The sequence below is a fragment of the Berghia stephanieae genome, chromosome 6, assembly GCF_034508935.2.
Source record: "Berghia stephanieae isolate SIO BIC M18660-M18661 chromosome 6, UCSD_Bste_1.3, whole genome shotgun sequence".
NCBI lineage: Eukaryota > Metazoa > Mollusca > Gastropoda > Nudibranchia > Aeolidiidae > Berghia > Berghia stephanieae.
In genome coordinates this window covers 38,798,874-38,816,373 of record NC_088365.1, presented here as the reverse complement: position 1 = coordinate 38,816,373, position 17,500 = coordinate 38,798,874, and the positions used below count along the sequence as shown (strand labels likewise).

Here is a 17,500-nt window from a genome sequence, read left to right as displayed (position 1 = left end):
CATGTAGTTCCATATCTGAAGCAGACGTCGGAGGTCATCTTCCGCCAAGCTGATCTATCTCTTGCCAATTCTATTAAAGCAGCGCCACCTTTCTCAGCTTCATCTGTCCAAGTTCTTATCCCTTTCAAATACGTTATTCTTTGTCTTCCTCTTATTCTTTTTCCATTCATCTTTCCAGTCAAGGCGAGTATTTCCAAACCAGGGTGGCGGATAATGTGTCCTAAAAATTCCATTTGGCGTTTGATGATTTTTGTTATCAGTGATCTTTTTCTGTTTGCCATTTCTAAAATTTCTTCATTTCTTTTCCTTTCCATCCATGACACCCTCATCATTCTTCTGTAAAACCACATTTCCACTGCCTCCAGTCTTTTAACCATGGTCTTGTTTATGGTCCAGCTCTCACAACCATATAGCAGCACAGACAGTACATAGCAATCCAGGACTTTGATTTTTGTTTTCATGCTAATATTCCTGTTTTTCATAATTGTATGCAGCTGGTTGAATGCATTCTTCGCCATACCTATTCTTTTCTTTATTTCACAATCTGATTTTCCATTGGATGTTACATTGAAGCCTAAATATTTGAAACATTCAACTTGTTGTATTGTTTGTCCTCTGCTTGTTATTACACAGGCTGGTGGGTTATTATTTTTAGATACCGTCATACATTCTGTTTTAGATATATTCAGTTCCAGTCCCATATTTTCACTACTCCTGACTACAACATCCAGTAATTCTTGTAGTTCATGTTCAGATTCTGCCAGTAGAACCGTATCATCTGCATACCTCAGATTTGTTACATTCTTTCCTCCAATACACACCCCTTCTTATGTTCGATATCTCTTAATATCATTTCACTATAGAGGTTGAATAAATCTGGAGACAAAACACACCCCTGCCTAACTCCTCTTCTAATAGGTGTAAAACTGCTTAGTTCGTTGTCAACACGCATTGCTGCTTCTTGTTCCCAGTACAAATTCCGTAATATTCTTAAATCTTTACCATCAATGTCCAAGGATGATAGAATTTTGAATAGTTTTTCGTGTTGTACTTTATCAAAGGCTTTTGAATAGTCGATGAAACACATATACAGATCTTTATTTACTTCAATACATCTTTCCATCAGCATTGATAATGTGAATATTCCATTTCTGGTACCCTTGTCCTCAACAAAACCAAATTGCATCTCCCCAATTTCAGGTCGTATTTTATTTCTTATTCTTAGTAAAATTATCTTCAAAAGAATTTTTGTGAGGTGGCTCATTAGGCTAATAGTTCTGTGTTGTTCACAATCAACTGCCCCTGGCTTTTTTGGTAGTGCTATAAAAATGGATCGTTTCATATCAGTTGGCATTTTTCCTGTGTCATACACTTGATTTAGAAGGTTTGTGATGAATTCAATCCCCCATTCACCCAGGCCAGTCAAGGCTTCAATTGTTATGGCATCAGGTCCTGCAGCTTTTCCATTTTTCATGCTTTTCATGACGTTCCTAACTTCATCTTTCATTATAGAAGGCCCTTCCAGTTCTTTTATCATAGGCATTTCTCCTCGATTATCAAAAAAAAGTTCTTCAATATATTCTGACCATCTGTTTAGAATGCAGTCTTTGTCCATGATGGTGTTTCCACGCTTGTCTTTGATGCATCCACTTTTAGCACCTGATTTAGTTTTGTTTGTCACTTCTTTGATTTTCTGATGGAAGAATTTGCCATTTTTTTCTTTGCAGGACATTATATAGTGACATTGTTCATTTATCCAGTCTTCTTTAGCTTCGTTGCATTTTCTTTTTATCTGCCTGTTCAGAGTCTTGTATTTTTCTTCCTGATTTTTGGCCTTTCTTCTCTCATTCATTAATTCTAATATCTCTGGAGTAATCCATTTCTTCTTCTGCAACTTAAGTGTGGTTGGAACATTTTCTTCTAATGATGCAGCAACACTGTCTTTAAACTGCTCATATTTCTCTTCTATATCTGTTAGTTCTCCAAGCACTTCAAACTTGTTTCTTACTGATAGTTCAAATTTTTCTTGTATCTTCTGTTCCTCCCGGAGAATGTCTAGTTGGTATTTAGGTTTAGCCTTTGCTCTTTTGCAGATTTTCAATTTAACTCGTATGGGGCATAGCACAGGTATATGATCGCTGTTACAGTCAGCCCCCGGCATAGATTTGGCATACAAAACCGAGTTTCGGAAACGTTTGCTGATGAGTATGTAATCTATTTGGTTTCTCACTCCATCTCCAGGACTTTTCCATGTCCACTTCCTTCTATTGTGGTTTGTTGACCAAGTATTTGTGATTGTCAGATCATGTTGACGGCACCATTGAATAAGACGATCACCTCTGTCATTTTTGTCTCCCAGACCATGTGGGCCCACAATATCTTCTATTCTTTCTCGGCCCACCTTGGCATTAAAATCGCCCATGATGAGTTTTATGTCTGAAGACTTAAACTGATGCATTGCTTTATCTATTTGTTGATAGAAATTTTCCACTTCTTCATCATCGTGACTGGTGGTTGGGGCGTATATTTGTAAAATATCAAAATCAAAAGGTTTTGCTTGTAGTTTGATTGCCATTACTCTGTCTGATATGGGCCAGAATCCTTTGACTGCTCGCGCCGTTTTATTATCTAGTATAATTCCAACTCCCCTTTGGTGTTCTCCTCCTCCTGAGTATATAATTTTACAGTCATCATAATTAAGTTCTCCTGCTCCTTTCCATCTAACTTCTGATAATCCTAAAACATTGATATTCAATCTCTTCATTTCCATAACTACATTTGCTAATTTTCCTTTCTGGTACAGACTTCTTACATTCCATGTTGCTGTTCGTAATGTTTGGTGGTGCACAGTAGCTGGATGACGGTCGAGAGTCACCTGTTCACCTGCATGACTATCTCTACCGGACGGGGCTGTAATCGAGTTGCTCGAAAAACATCCATTGACGTCGTTGACTAGATTCGCTTGGACGGACATCATGACGATCTTGGGATGATACGTCAGTGGTTTCCCGTTGCCTTCTGACGGATTTTTATCTGGTTTACTCCATAGCCTTTTGACCTCCCGGTCATAACCCACAAGGCAGTGGGAGCATTTGGCAGGTTTTAAGGCGCCTCCCATTCACCTTGATAGTCCCTTCATAGAGTATATGAGGCATTTTGTATGTGTAGCTGTGCTGCCAGACTACCCAACCTCACTCTCCACGACTATCGCCAGTTGGTCCGCGGCTTTACAGCTAACCTATAGATCAGGATCTGTAGGCCGTTCCACGATCCGCCACCTGTGGACGCGCTGGGTTGGGGATGGTCGCCCCAGCTGTACCCAGACTAGTAATAATAATAATGATAATAATAATGATAATAATAATAATAATAATAGTAATAATAATAATGATAATAATAATGATAATAATAATAATAATAATAATAATAATAATAATAATAATAATAATAATAATAATAATAATAATAATAATAATAATAATAATAATAATAATAATGATATTAATGATAATAACAATATTAATACGAGGGTGAGTCAAAAAGTAATGGGACTCTGCAAAATGAATCAGAGCCATGCATCATACATCTAATTAAAGCTTACCATTACCCGAGTAATCGGAATCTATTGGCCAGAGACAATTACAAATACTGGTCTCTATGGAAAAACCAGGGTCCAACGCCTGAGTACAATAATAAACGAACAGCGATGGAGGCTATTTGGTCACATCTTACGTCGAGAAGATAACATCCCAGCCCAAACTGCAATGACAGAATATTTCCTTCATATTGTGGTGAATGCGGTTGACGTTTATAATAAAGTGGTAAAACTTGATGCAAGTAAAAGTATGGGACCTGACGGTATATCCACGTACCTATATTAAAGAAATTTGCAAAGGAAATAACATTGCCTGTCTGCTATTTATATAACAAATCTCTTTCCAGTGGGGTACAAATGTTACGCCAATATTCAAAAAGGGTGATCGATGTGACCAACCTAACTACAGACCAATAAGTCTAACGTGTGTTCTTTATAAGATCATAGCGAGTATAGTTAAAGAGAATATAGTTACTTTTCTTGAAATGAATCAATTGATAAATAATTGTCAACATGGATTTCGAAAGGTACGTTCTTGCCAAACTCATATATTACAAGATGTATAGATGAAAAGGTGGAATGTTGATGTTATATATTTGGATTTCAGCTTTCGATTCTGTTTCACACAAAAGGTTATTTTCGAAATTTAAAAGTTATGGAATTAGTGGTAACATTTATAAATGGATTGTATCTTTCCTAACGACTGAACAGAACTGGTTGTCGTAGGTGATAGTTGTTCTGACGTCATATATATGCGCAATTAGTGGTGTCCCTCAGGGCAGTGTACTTGGTTCTTTACTGTTCATTATCTATATAAATTATCTACCTGATTACATAAATACTAAATGAAAAACATTTACTGGCGACACCAAAATGTATGCACCAACACAAATTTAACACAGGCCGTTTAAAAATATGCATATCGTTGTCAGGTGTCGCAGTGACTGTTTCGGGTTAGGCACGCACTTAAGATGGCTGCCCTTGAGACAAAAATATGTCACATTACAAGACGGCGATCACGAGACGAAAATGAAAAGTGAGTTGTCGTTAGTGGTGTGTACGGAAATAAATGATTCAATTTGGTATTGAAGACAACGCACAGTAATTGTCGACTTTCTTTTGGCGATCATTGTATTGTTTTATGACTGAAATTTTTACTTTTTTTCTCGGTGATTTTCTGGCAATAACTCAACTTGCTCTCTCTCTCTCTCTCTCTCTCTCTCTCTCTCTCTCTCTCTCTCTCTCTCTCTCTCTCTCTCTCTCTCTCTCTTCTTGTGTAGGGCCAAATCTGAGTTTAGTTCGGTGAAACTGTGAAACGTTCGTAGGATGCCGTGAAAAATTTACTATGACGATGAAGAAAATGATTTGAGAATTCTGTCCTTCTTTGTCGAACCTGTGAATTTGTCGAATGCGTTTTCGACTAATGCGTGTTTCACTAATAATAATAATAATAATAATAATAATAATAATAATAATAATAATAATAATAATAATAATAATAATAATAATGATGATAATAATAATAATAATAATAATAATAATAATAATAATAATAATAATAATAATAATAATAATAATAATAATAATAATAATAATAATAATAATAATAATAATTCATTGTAATCGTTTGTATAGATATAGATAGAGATAGATGGATAGATAGATAGATAGAAAGATAGACAGAGAGAGAGAGAGAGAGAGAGAGAGAGAGAGAGAGAGAGAGAGAGAGAGAGAGAGAGAGAGAGAGAGAGATGCGCGAATGAGGGAAATGTAGTATGGAAGAGTGAGTAAGGGAGGCGATTGAGTGCGGGGACTGAGAAAATCGATTATTTCTGTAGTTATAATCTTTACGTATCTTATTCCCAGTAGCCATGGGAAAGTGAAAAGCGGATTTCCTTGTTCTCTATCCGCTCATTTTTACAATACTCATGTAATTATCGTCATTACTGTTATTGTTGCTATAAATGTTATGATTTGACAGAAAATAGTGTGTCCTGGTCATTTTCGCCACGTTGCTATCTTCATCGGCATTGATGTTTTTATTGTGAATATTGTATATTGAAAAATGTTGTTGACGCTGATGATTGTGTTTCTGACGATATGTAATTATTTGCAGGTATAATATCCCAAATTTTTGGGCTCATTGTTATAATTGAAACACTCTCAATTTAACTAAAATTACTGCCTATTACAACAATGTTAAATCAAGGCTATAATTGCTTTCGGCTGCCAGCCCTGCAAATATGTGCACCTCAGTTTCTGACCTTGTCGTGGTTTTAATCATTGTCGTCTTTCACAGATGAGTTTTTGATGCATTGTCTTTGAAACCTGTTTTTATGTCTGCCTTTGTCGTTCCCTTATCATGATGATGATGATGCTGATGATGATGATGAAGATGATGATGATATGATGATGATGATGATGATGATGATGATGATGATGATGATGATGATGATGATGATGATGATGAAATGCAAAAATGAATGCCGATACAATGATCTTGAGACCGCGGATTCATATCATACAGTTTTGGTACCGGAGGGTACATATCTTTTGATGATGCTGCTACAGCATGTGAACGAGAAACATCGAACTATAATATTTGCCCCCAGTTCTTCAAAACCATACAAAAAGTATAGAACATTCAAAACACACAGAAAGAGCCTGGGAAAGATGTTTGTGAACATGCTCTCTTAATCCACGCCTTTACTGGATATGACACAACTTGCAACCCATATTCCATTGGAAAATCCTCTGTTGTAAAGAAGTTTCAAACAAACACAGTGTTCAAATCAGCTGCAAAAGACTTTATGAAGGCATCCAACATCGGGGACGTCTTATTGGCCGGAGAAAAATCAATGGTAGCTTTGTATGGAGGAAATGGGGAAAATCAGATAAATTATGATTCTTCAAATATGTCCAAAGAGTTCCTCACCACTTACCTCCAACTTCAGCTAGTACAAAGTTTCACTCAATACGAGTTCACTATCAAATTGAAGTTCTGAGGCAACTGCTCGACTCCACTAAGAAGGAACCTACAGAATTTGGATGGGAAATGATTCAAGGACATCTTTATCCAATGTTCACGGATCTAGCTCGACATTACGGTGCAGCTGCCGATGTCACAGCCTAATCTGCTCAGCGGCGTGTTTAGAGTGTGAGGGAGATAAATGTTCAAACCTTCCCCATGTTTCCTAAAAGAGACACAGAACTGCATTTCAAGGATCATCAGACATTCGAGCAAGCCAAACTGGTTGAGTAATCGAAAGTGTATTTGAAATTATGGACTTTCTTCAAGAAATCGACAAATCGAATGTGGGATCCTAAACTTTGGTGGCATTTTAGTCATAGATTATGATTAAGAGCACAGATTTAGAATAAATATTTAACTTAAATTGATTGTTTTGGGTGACGCCGCCCCCTCCTTTGCCATCTTTACCCCCTTTCCGAATATATTGATGATTTTCCGGTTTGATAATACTCTATTAAACCTTTTGAATTTATAAGTATTAATAGCTTTGCTACATTTGATGGAGCTTCAGTAGACTTCGAGAATAAGAAGAAAACTAATGTTAAAGTTTTAAAAACATTAATTGCTTCAAAAAATATACCAATTATTTTTTTAATCTAGACGTCTAATCCTAATAGTAGGGTTCCCGAGGCCATTGGTGTTTTGGATCCGTGTAAAAGTTTAACTTTCTTTATAGGCCAAATAAGCAGACAAAAAACAACACAGTGTACCTGTAATTTGTTTAACATATAATAAAATTTTCATGTTCTTAAAGATGTTATAAAATATCTATAATTTGCAAGTAATTAAATGTTTAATATAGCTGACCTTGAACTTTATTGACCTCTGGATGATCTTCAAGAAATCGAATTGAAATTCCAATTGGCCAAATTTGTTCCTAAGATATCAATCTTACCAAATTTGAAAAAAAAAATTAACTTCCACACGGAGGGTGAAACAACTAGAGTCTTTGCACGATGCAGTGACTCTTCTATAATGGGCAATAACTCAATCAAATATTGTTTGATTTGCTAATAAATGTATACACTTGTTACTGACATCCAAATGAGTTAACTTTATTATTTGAGTAATATAAAATTAAGCGCGGGTCGCATGCTCTTTTAAAAAGAGTAACGTTTTTATTCATCTAAAATTCAAATCAAGGGCAATAACTTGTACAAATCGAAGGGAATATAAACAATGTGTATATGTGATTTGTTAAACATAATATAATAAAGTTTTTATGTTCTCAAAGTTGTTAAAAAATATCGATATTTTCCGAGTAATTAATTATTAAATGTAGTTGACTTCATTTGAACTTTAGTGACCTCTAGTTGACCTTCAAGTGGTCGAATTGTAATTCCAATCGACAAAATATTTTTAAAAGATATCAATCTTACCAACTGTAAATAAAAATTAACTTTTACACGACTGTGAAACACCAAGAGATTTTTTCACTGGGCGGTGATTCTTATAATTTAATATTTTGCACTAAAACAAAGTTATGACACAAAATTGTGGGCATCGTTTAAAATACGGTTGTAAAAATTTGGAATTTCATATTTTAAAAACATAATTATGACCGTTTGATATCAAAATAGTCAAAACTAATTCACTTCGGTTTTGGTAAAATTTTGACACAATCTTTCTAAATCCTTTACCAAACCAAAAATGTAGTTGAATTATTTAAAGAAATATTTTTCGCTCTAAATGGCGAAACTTTAAAAATAAAAAAATGGAATAAGCTGTAGTCAACGAAGGAAATGCACGGTAAAGTTCCATAAAACCCTCTTTGTTCCTATTAAAATATTGACAACAATGAGTTACAACTCACAAATTATCCTACGCACTGGTTTAAAATTTCAGTACAAGAAAGTATACATAATTTCCAGCACATTTATAGAAAAATACAAATTTTCAATTTTGGGGCATATTGTGCAAATGATTACCTTTTGACCTCAAAATCGATAAATGCACAATTCAATTTTGATCAACTTGAGCCACAATGTTTCTGAATCTAATAGCTATCATAAAATGTATTCAAAGCCGAAAAATGCATTTTGTGGCGTTCAATGGCGAAATTATCTTTTCTGAATCTTCATAAGCCATCCAGTTATTTAAGAAATCGCTTGCCAAAGCTCTAAATATCCTGTAGCCTATTTGTTCATAATATGATATTGACCAAACTCTAAAATTATCATATGCACAAATTTGAAAGTTTACCACAATAAAGCAGATATCAGTTTAGGCACATTTCTAAAAAATAGATTTTTTTTTCTTTTTTCTTTTTCTATTGTGACCTTTTGAAAATCGATGACGGTACCTTTCGATTTTGGTAAACTTTTGATATGATCTTCCTGAATACTTGTCCTATTAAAAAAAGCAATTTGTTTACATTTAGGCCTAAAATTTGCGTATCCGGGTCGGGCGTTATGTCTTTGTGAAAGGCATTTCTCCTCGTCCTATCGGAGACAGGCGTAATGAATCGGAGGATCCCCCTGGCTGTTTTCCATCAATGTCTTTGTCTGAAAGTTGTATAAGCACCTAACGGGCTGCTTGTGTTGGGCCAATGTATGGCGTCGTCCACTAGGGAAGAGATAAAGTATATACGCCGTGAGCCTGTTTTTCAACGCTGTGGAGTGCCATCTATTATTTAACTATTTCAAACAACACAAAATTATTTGCTAAGCCACGACACTGTATGCAACTTTGTTATGATTATTTTCCCCACGGGAAAGAGAATCAACGCAACATTACTGTAAACATTTAAAAGTGTGAGTCATATTTTATTGCAAACGATGAAAAGATCAAAAGAATTCGGCATTGTGAGAAAACTGTCGGTATAAAAATTCATAACGTCACTTAAAATAAAATATCACGGTACCACATTTCGTAACGTTGGAGGAATTTGCAATATTCCGTGCACGCGGTACTTGGAACGGACTATAGTATGACTTAAACTCACAATCACTTTCCTGAACTACTGTGTCAGCACGGGATTATTTGGAAAAAAGATGAATTCATCTCCGAGTATGTGGTGCGTAACTTGTTTACATATTTAACAGTGTAAATTCTCTAATTTTATGACAGCGGTTTTAAAATAGTTTTTATATATCTTAAAGAAGAAAACCTTATTGATATGGCATCAATACGGTCCGAAATCTATATTCGGTTAAGACAAAATGATTCTGAGTTTGACATACATTTTTACAACTTTTGATAGGGAGGGCAGCTGAAAAAAAAACAGAAAAACACGCGCCATTAATAAAAAAATCTGACTATAATAACAATAATATTTCTGCTCGTTAGAGTTTTCAAGACAAATGTTTTCTTATTCAATTATGAGAATTTTCTTGACGCAAGTCATTTCAGAATATTCGAGTATTTTACAATATGACGAAAGAGAGCGATTGCTGCAGGTTGGCGCGGAACACTTCATTAACAAGTCTAGAGTGGAAACAGCAGATTGCGACCTTATATGCCACCTGGCAAGACGAGGATGTGTAATTTATCCCAAAGAGTCCAAATTGACGTAAAAATAGGTCCATCAGATAATCATTGAGTTGAAGACCATTTTAAACCAATGTTTTGATATAAGCACTTTGGACAACGTTGGTGATTTCTGTTGACATCTTGTTTGATAGATGATCAATATTACTTTTATGATATAATACTCGTATATCATTACAATTGAAGTTGAAATAATATGTATAATTTTCTTTGATTTTGACGATAAGTATATAGTCTGTTAAAGGTACTTTTGTGAAAATTACTTATTCAACTAGCGAACTTAAATAGCCGAATGATGTCAACTTAATTATATACTCAAAATTACGCCTGGTGTAAAATTCTGCATGTGCCTGTGATTTCACTATTTCCCGTTATTCTCCAGAGGTGTGCGGTCGGTTGGCCATCTGTTGTTGGCAATGGCGTTGTGTGCAGGCTCACCGATTACCATTGCAAAGCGCAACATTTACACATGTAGCCCAACATTTTAATTTAGTTTTTGCGATTATTATGATGAGGTCCTTATAGGAATTCTGAGAAAATGGCAATCCTGCGATTCTATGCTGAAAGCCTAATTTATTCTGTGCGACAAACGTATCGGTATTTTTTCAACAAACGCATTCATCAATGTCTTGCATACATGAACCAATTACAGTGCAGTACTCATTCCTCGTTTTCACAGATTCTTCATACAAATCTTAATTTCTGAAATTCACAAATGTTCCTATTTTCTGAGTGTAAAGTTCACGTATTCGTCGTTTTCATGGATTCCTCGTCTTAAATATTTTGTCCGAGCAAGGACGAGGAATACTTAATGACTGTATTTCCTGCAACATGTCATAGACGAAGGCCGACAAAAAAGGCATTACAGTACAGAAAGCATTTATGGCTCAGCCAATAAATCTATTTATGTGTCAGGTAGGAAAAGAGCAAGTTAGAGGGTAATCAACCCCAATGCCAATAAAGTCCGATCCATTCATTTCTATCAATTCATTCCAGGAAACAGCATATATATATAGTATTATCTCCCTTTTATACAACTATTTCTCGCCTACAAATTTGTTTCAGCCGATGCAATGGCTTCTTCGCCATTTTATATATTATATTATGTATATACGTGCATATATATATATATATATATATATATATATATATATATTATATATATATATATATATATATATATATATATATATATATATATATTATATATATATAGTATTGAAGCACTCATCAAATCGACCACTTCCTGCTGTCCTAAACCTCAGCTTCCGTCCATGACTGTTACAGTTTATACTTGTTCTGACTAAAATGCTTCAATAGAGAAGCAATTAAAATTTCAGTAGTCGCAGATGTTGTCTAGCAGAAATGGTGGCGGCATTATTGCTTCTATCGATTGGGTGCGGATAACAGTCCACGACTACCATCGATTGATGCTACCGTGTTCGTCATTCAATCAATTTATAGAAATAAAGAGATTATATCAAAATAATACTTCATCATTTATACACATTCGCACTGAAACATTATTGCAGCTCGGCATAAACGATATAAATTCAATATAGGGGTGATTTCTTTTAATAGATATTATTCAACTGAATGTGATTCTATTAAGATTATATTCACGATACTCAATATTCTCAATTTTTAGTAAATGACAATATACATTTTCGGATAAGGTATATTAATTAATAACACCACGTGGCCCCAGTATCCGACGAAATTCGTAAACAAAGAACGCACTACCTTGCCAAATATTCTTTAGTTTCTGAGCAAATCATTGTGAAGAATATTATTTCAATTTATACTTCTAAATGGTAGATAAGAGACAGCTAACCGTATCTGTCATTTTAACAAAAGGATTATGTTGATTTTGGTGTGACCCACTAATACGTTGTGATCTGAAATTGAGAATAGGGTCTAAGTCTATTAGAACAATGCGTTTGTCATTAATGATGTCCCTTTGTTATCAACAAAGTAAACACTATATATATAGAACGAAGATGACGTCAGTCAGGTCTTTGTTATGCTTTTTTTGACATCCACGTTTATGAGTACTTCTCATTAAACTGTATGAACCAGACTATAAAAGTTCATGGTTACACATAGTTTTTGTGTGTTGGTCCGTTACACTTCCGGATGGTAATGTTGTGAGCTTAGTAGCCAAGCGCATACTATCTATTGTGCAATCTCCGGATAACTTCACCCCTACATAACGACAACCCCTGGATAACCACATTGACCTCTGGTTCCAGTATTTTTTAGCTATATGTTATTAGTAATAATTTGATAAACCTCCCAAAAATAGCGATATACGTTTTACTAAACTCCTGTTTAGCGACATCGATATAATATAAGCAATCATAGGCAGCTGACACCTCGTTTTCTACTAGCGTCATCTCGTCCTGTTAGCCAATACATAACAACTTCTTTAGCAGTCAATGAGATGCCCTACGCGTTTGGTCATTAGTTTTTCAAAATGACTTAGTTGAAGTATTTTTGTGGTGAATGTTACAAAAACGATCTCTTGCGAGCAGGCAGCAGCAGCTTCTAATGGTGCTCACACTACTGTTATGACGATCGTCCCAATCAGCAAATTCCGTACCGCACTCGTGCACCGTCGCAAGCCCAACCGGAAGCTTCGTCACAACACACCGTTTAACTAAATGCTTTGCGGTTTCGGGCTCGTTACCACATCATTTATATATTGGACGGGTGGAATGTCCCCACTGATGCAGTAAGCTTGCTGTTAAGCACGAAGCCGATTAGCTGATACCCAATGTCTCCTCTTGCTGGTGGAAAAGTCTGGCAACTTCTCCTCCAGTTACGAGGAGTCGATGTCCCCGCCCCCCTCGAGAGATTGAATTCGTCCAAATCGACTTCCATCTCATAATATGTATCTCTGTCCGAAGTCAGGGAATCTACGTACAAGGTTGCCGGGACTTATTTCGGCTCGAAACGGGGACACCGTCTATTATATCCCCCAATTATGACAGGATATCCCCGTTCCCTCTCTCTTTGATCTTATTAAGCCATTTTTTTGTAATCGTCTCCCGCCAGACATCGGGGGGCTGGATTGCTGCCATTATCGGGCCCCATTCTCTAGGCGGTGTTGCCAGCGTTCCTGACACTGTGTGCATCGATTTGCAAAGTTTAACATCCACATTCTCAACGAGCAATATCTGGCTCAATACATTTAAACAACGACATGGTTTTGTCTTTAAAAGTGAGATCTGAAAAAAATGTGTATGAAACAGTGTCAGACACAGTTTTTCAGATCTTTGGCTACACCAGCGCCTTCTCCTTAATTGATCACTTTCATTTTGCCTATGATGAGTCTGCTGAGCAATATTTACGATCAAAACAGTGAAAATACCCATCGGGGAGTGAGAGAGAAACAGGTATTTGTAGTTGTTGTAGAAGTAGTAGATGTTTGGATAATATAATATGGTAAACTAAAGGTTAAAAAGATAAAAATAAGGAGACAAATAAATCCATCATGATCTTACTGACTTACCGTTTGAATCAAAAATAAAATTGATTTTATTTTACTTAATTGACTCTACTTGGCTACCCAAAGATTTCATTTTCTCTCGCTGTCCTTGATACCAAGAGCGTTATGCATACGTAGCTTTGTATTTGTAGAAGTTCTCTGATATTAGTTGAGTCACTGCCTAGTGGAGAAAAAAATCTGTTTGTTTCACATTCGTGTAAAAGTTTATTTTACTTCACAGTTGGTTAGATTGATATCTTTGAAAAACATTTGATCGATGGGAATTTCAATTCGACCACTTGAAGGTCAACCAGAGTTCACTAAAGTTCAAATGAAATCAACTACATTTAACAATTAATTACTCGTCAATTATCGATATTTTATAACATCTTTAAGAACATAAAAACGTTATTATATGTTAAACAAATCACATGTACACTTTTGTTAATATTTGTACGAGTTATTTCCCTTGGTTTGAGTTTTAGTTGAATAAACACATTCCTCTTTTTGAAATAGTATGCGAACCACACTTTATTTGATAATACTCAAATAATAAAGTTTACTTTTTTGGTTGTCAGAAACAAGCGTATAAAGATACAAGCAAATAAAACAATATCATATTTTCTCACCCAATAAAGTAGAGTCACTGCATCGTGCAAAGACTTCAGTTGTTTCACCTTCCGTGTGGAAGTTTATTTTTCTTCAACTTTGGTAAGATTGATATCTTAGGAACAAATTTGGCCGATTGGAATTTCAATTTGACTTCTTGAAAGTCATCCAGAGGTCAATCAAGTTCAAAGGTCAGCTATATTTAACATTTAATTACTTGCAAATTAACGATATTTTATAACATCTTTAAAAACATAACAGCTTTATTATATATTACAGGTACACTTTAAAAAATATTCCCTTCGATTTGTACGAGTTATTGCCCTTGATTTGATTTTTAGGTGAATAAAAATATTCCTCTTTATAAAATAATTTGCAAATCACACTTTATCGACTACTACTCAAATAATAAAGTTTACTATTTTGGATGTCAGTAACGAACAAATAAAGTTAAAAGCAAAATACACAATATTTGATTGAGTTATCACCCATTATGGTAGAGTCACTGAACAGTGCAAAAACACCACTTGTTTCACACTCGTGTGTAAGTTTATTTTTCTTCAAAGTTAGTAAGATCATGTTCTTGAAAAAAAGTTGGCCGATTGAAATTTCAACTCGACCACTTGAAGGTCATCCGGCGGTCACTCAAGTTAATGACAGCCACATTTACCATTTAATTACTTCTACACTTTTGATAATATTAAACATTTTAGAAAATGAAAAAAATACTTTAGTTTTTGTTGACCAATTGACACAGTTTTGGGGAAATTCCTTTCAATTTGTTTGAGCTATTGCCCTTGATTTGATTTATATGTGAGTATTAATATTCCTTTTTCAAAGAATATCTTCCGTATCACTCTTTATTTAATACGAATCAAAGAATAAAATTTTTTTATTATGTCAATTACAAGCGTGTAAAATAATATGTAAAACTAACAATATTTGACAGACTTAGCATCCTTTAAAGAATAATACTACAGGTCGAGTAATGTGCCCATTGAGAACAGCCATATCACGAAAAAAAAGGGGTTTAAAAAGACCCCCCAAAAAAACTGAAAAGTAGAACATTTTAAGCAACAAGCAGAGTTTCTTTGGGAAAACGTCGTATATTATGGATAAACCTGAGCGTTGATCTAAAAGAATATTTAGGTATGTATCATCAACCTTTCCACCTGTTTTATCATCTTGAGGATTACCCAAAGGATACACATAGTCGGATCTCATTAAATGGGTGGTGGATTAGAGTCAGTGTCTCCAATATGATTTCTTTTTACTTTATAGTGTATCAGAAAAAAAAACCCAACTAAGGAAATCGTATTTGACAAATTTTTTGAGGAAAAGTTCATTACCAAGAATCTTACATGACTGAATATAACACCAAGAGCAGATGCTGGTTAGACAGTGATAGTCCTACTCTGTCTATAAAAGAAAGCACGGAAAGAAAACGAGGTCATAGCAGTCGGCAACGTGTGATTCATTTCTCCAAAATTTCAAGGGACTGGCAACATTTTTTTTTGGATGAATGCAGACAAAAACGTAGATACTCTTCAAATACTCTTGTATGCTTGTGATAGAAAGAATCAAAGAGGGAAAAGGACTCTATATCACATTTGACAAGCATCTTTGTAATGCGATTTCCATGGGACGAAGAAGTAGACATCCCCATATTCGTGGTCCATATTTTGCAACACACTCATTCAGACTTAAACAGACCCCGAGATATTGATGTTATTGTCACCAGCCAATCATCATTAAATCATTGTAGCAAATTCTGAAGCTAATATTTGCATTAAATCTTTTAAAAAGTCAAAGAAAGTAATTAATCTGAACAGCATTGCCACAATTTTGGCCAAGAGACTTGCAAATTCATTGCATTGTTTTATGCATTTACGTGTTATGTTTCGACATCTGCTTTCAAATTTAAAGGGACGCGGTGGTGTCGTTTTCTTGATTTCGTCATGTTTCTCGCCTTGAGACATTGGCAAAAACCATGATGCAATGAATTTTGGAGGGAGGCAAAAGGAGAGGACGGCAAACAAGGTGCTGGGTGAATATTGTAAAGGAATGGACAAGATGGGCATCCCAACACTAATGAGGAAATATTACGACAGATTTTGAAGGAGGCTCCAAATTGTCGTCATCTCTCATGTCTCATCTACGCACAGGAAAAGGAGGTCAGGTGGGGTGAAGTTCACGTTATAACATCCTTACCAAAACCCTGTTATTCATGAATTGCCAAATATCGTAAATGCTCCATTACATATATCTCAAAGTCTTCTTGTGACTATTTGTATGCCAACTATACAAAGGTGAAGCCAATGAACACAATATTGATCTCGTAAGGATGAACATTTTCATCCACAAAACGGGAGACGTTGACAAAATCCTTCCAACAAGTGATGCTCTGTGTCAGCCATAACTCATTTGTCTTTTGATATAGAGCTAAGATGTTTTGTACAGAGCCTAAAGACACATAACCAAAGTTTTTGTTTTGTTCTTCGAGTGCTATAGATTTCCTATTGCCTTTTGAGTTCTATTTTTAGTAACATACTCCAATGGGCGAGAACTCCATTAACCATGAGCCGATTTAATTGCAATTTGAAATAATGTTATTCTCTGTATGAACTGTTATTTGTTGTCATAATAAGTTATAATTTTCTTAACAGTTTAAGTGATATTTAGAAAGAAGACGTAAATCAAGGGCAATAACTCCTTGAAGTGATGTATGATTTTAATTAATTTTTTCTTAGGTTATATATTTAGATCTATTAATATTTTTTTTGCTTATTTACAAATTATCAAATTCTTGATATTATGGGAGTTCTGAATATATCAATAATTTCACCTTGTTTGACCTCTATGTGACCCCCGAAAGGTGAGATCCAATTTCCAATCGGACAAAAATGTTATTTTTTGTCTGCTTCTTTGGCTTATAAAGAAAGTTAAACTTTTACAGGAATCCGAAATACGAATGGTCTTGGGGACCCTACCATATAGACTAGAGCCCTATAGATACGTACTATGGGCTTGGCTAAGAAGCTCACAAAATTGCCATCCGGAAGTAACAACACACAAAACTATGTGAAACCATGAACTTTTATAGTCGGGATAACACAGTTAAGTGGGAATTACTCATAAACACGGATGGCAATAAACAATAACAAAGACCCGGGTGACGTCAAATTCATTCTATCTATTAACAATGAAGACTCGATGGATCTAATGAAATACTACGGGTATTATTATTATTATTATTATTATTATTATTATTATCCTTATTATTATT

At 35.0% G+C, this 17,500-nt stretch overlaps 2 protein-coding genes across 2 annotated transcripts in view; both read left to right on the top strand.

Annotated features, from left to right (window-relative positions):
• LOC144975005 (uncharacterized) overlaps positions 1 to 17,500 on the top strand; it is a 251,399-nt gene that overhangs the window by 77,021 nt on the left and 156,878 nt on the right. The window lies entirely within an intron of this gene.
• The window catches only part of LOC144975003 (potassium voltage-gated channel protein Shal-like), a 128,091-nt gene that overhangs the window by 26,644 nt on the left and 83,947 nt on the right, over positions 1 to 17,500 (top strand). The gene's annotated exons all lie outside the window — the stretch shown is intronic.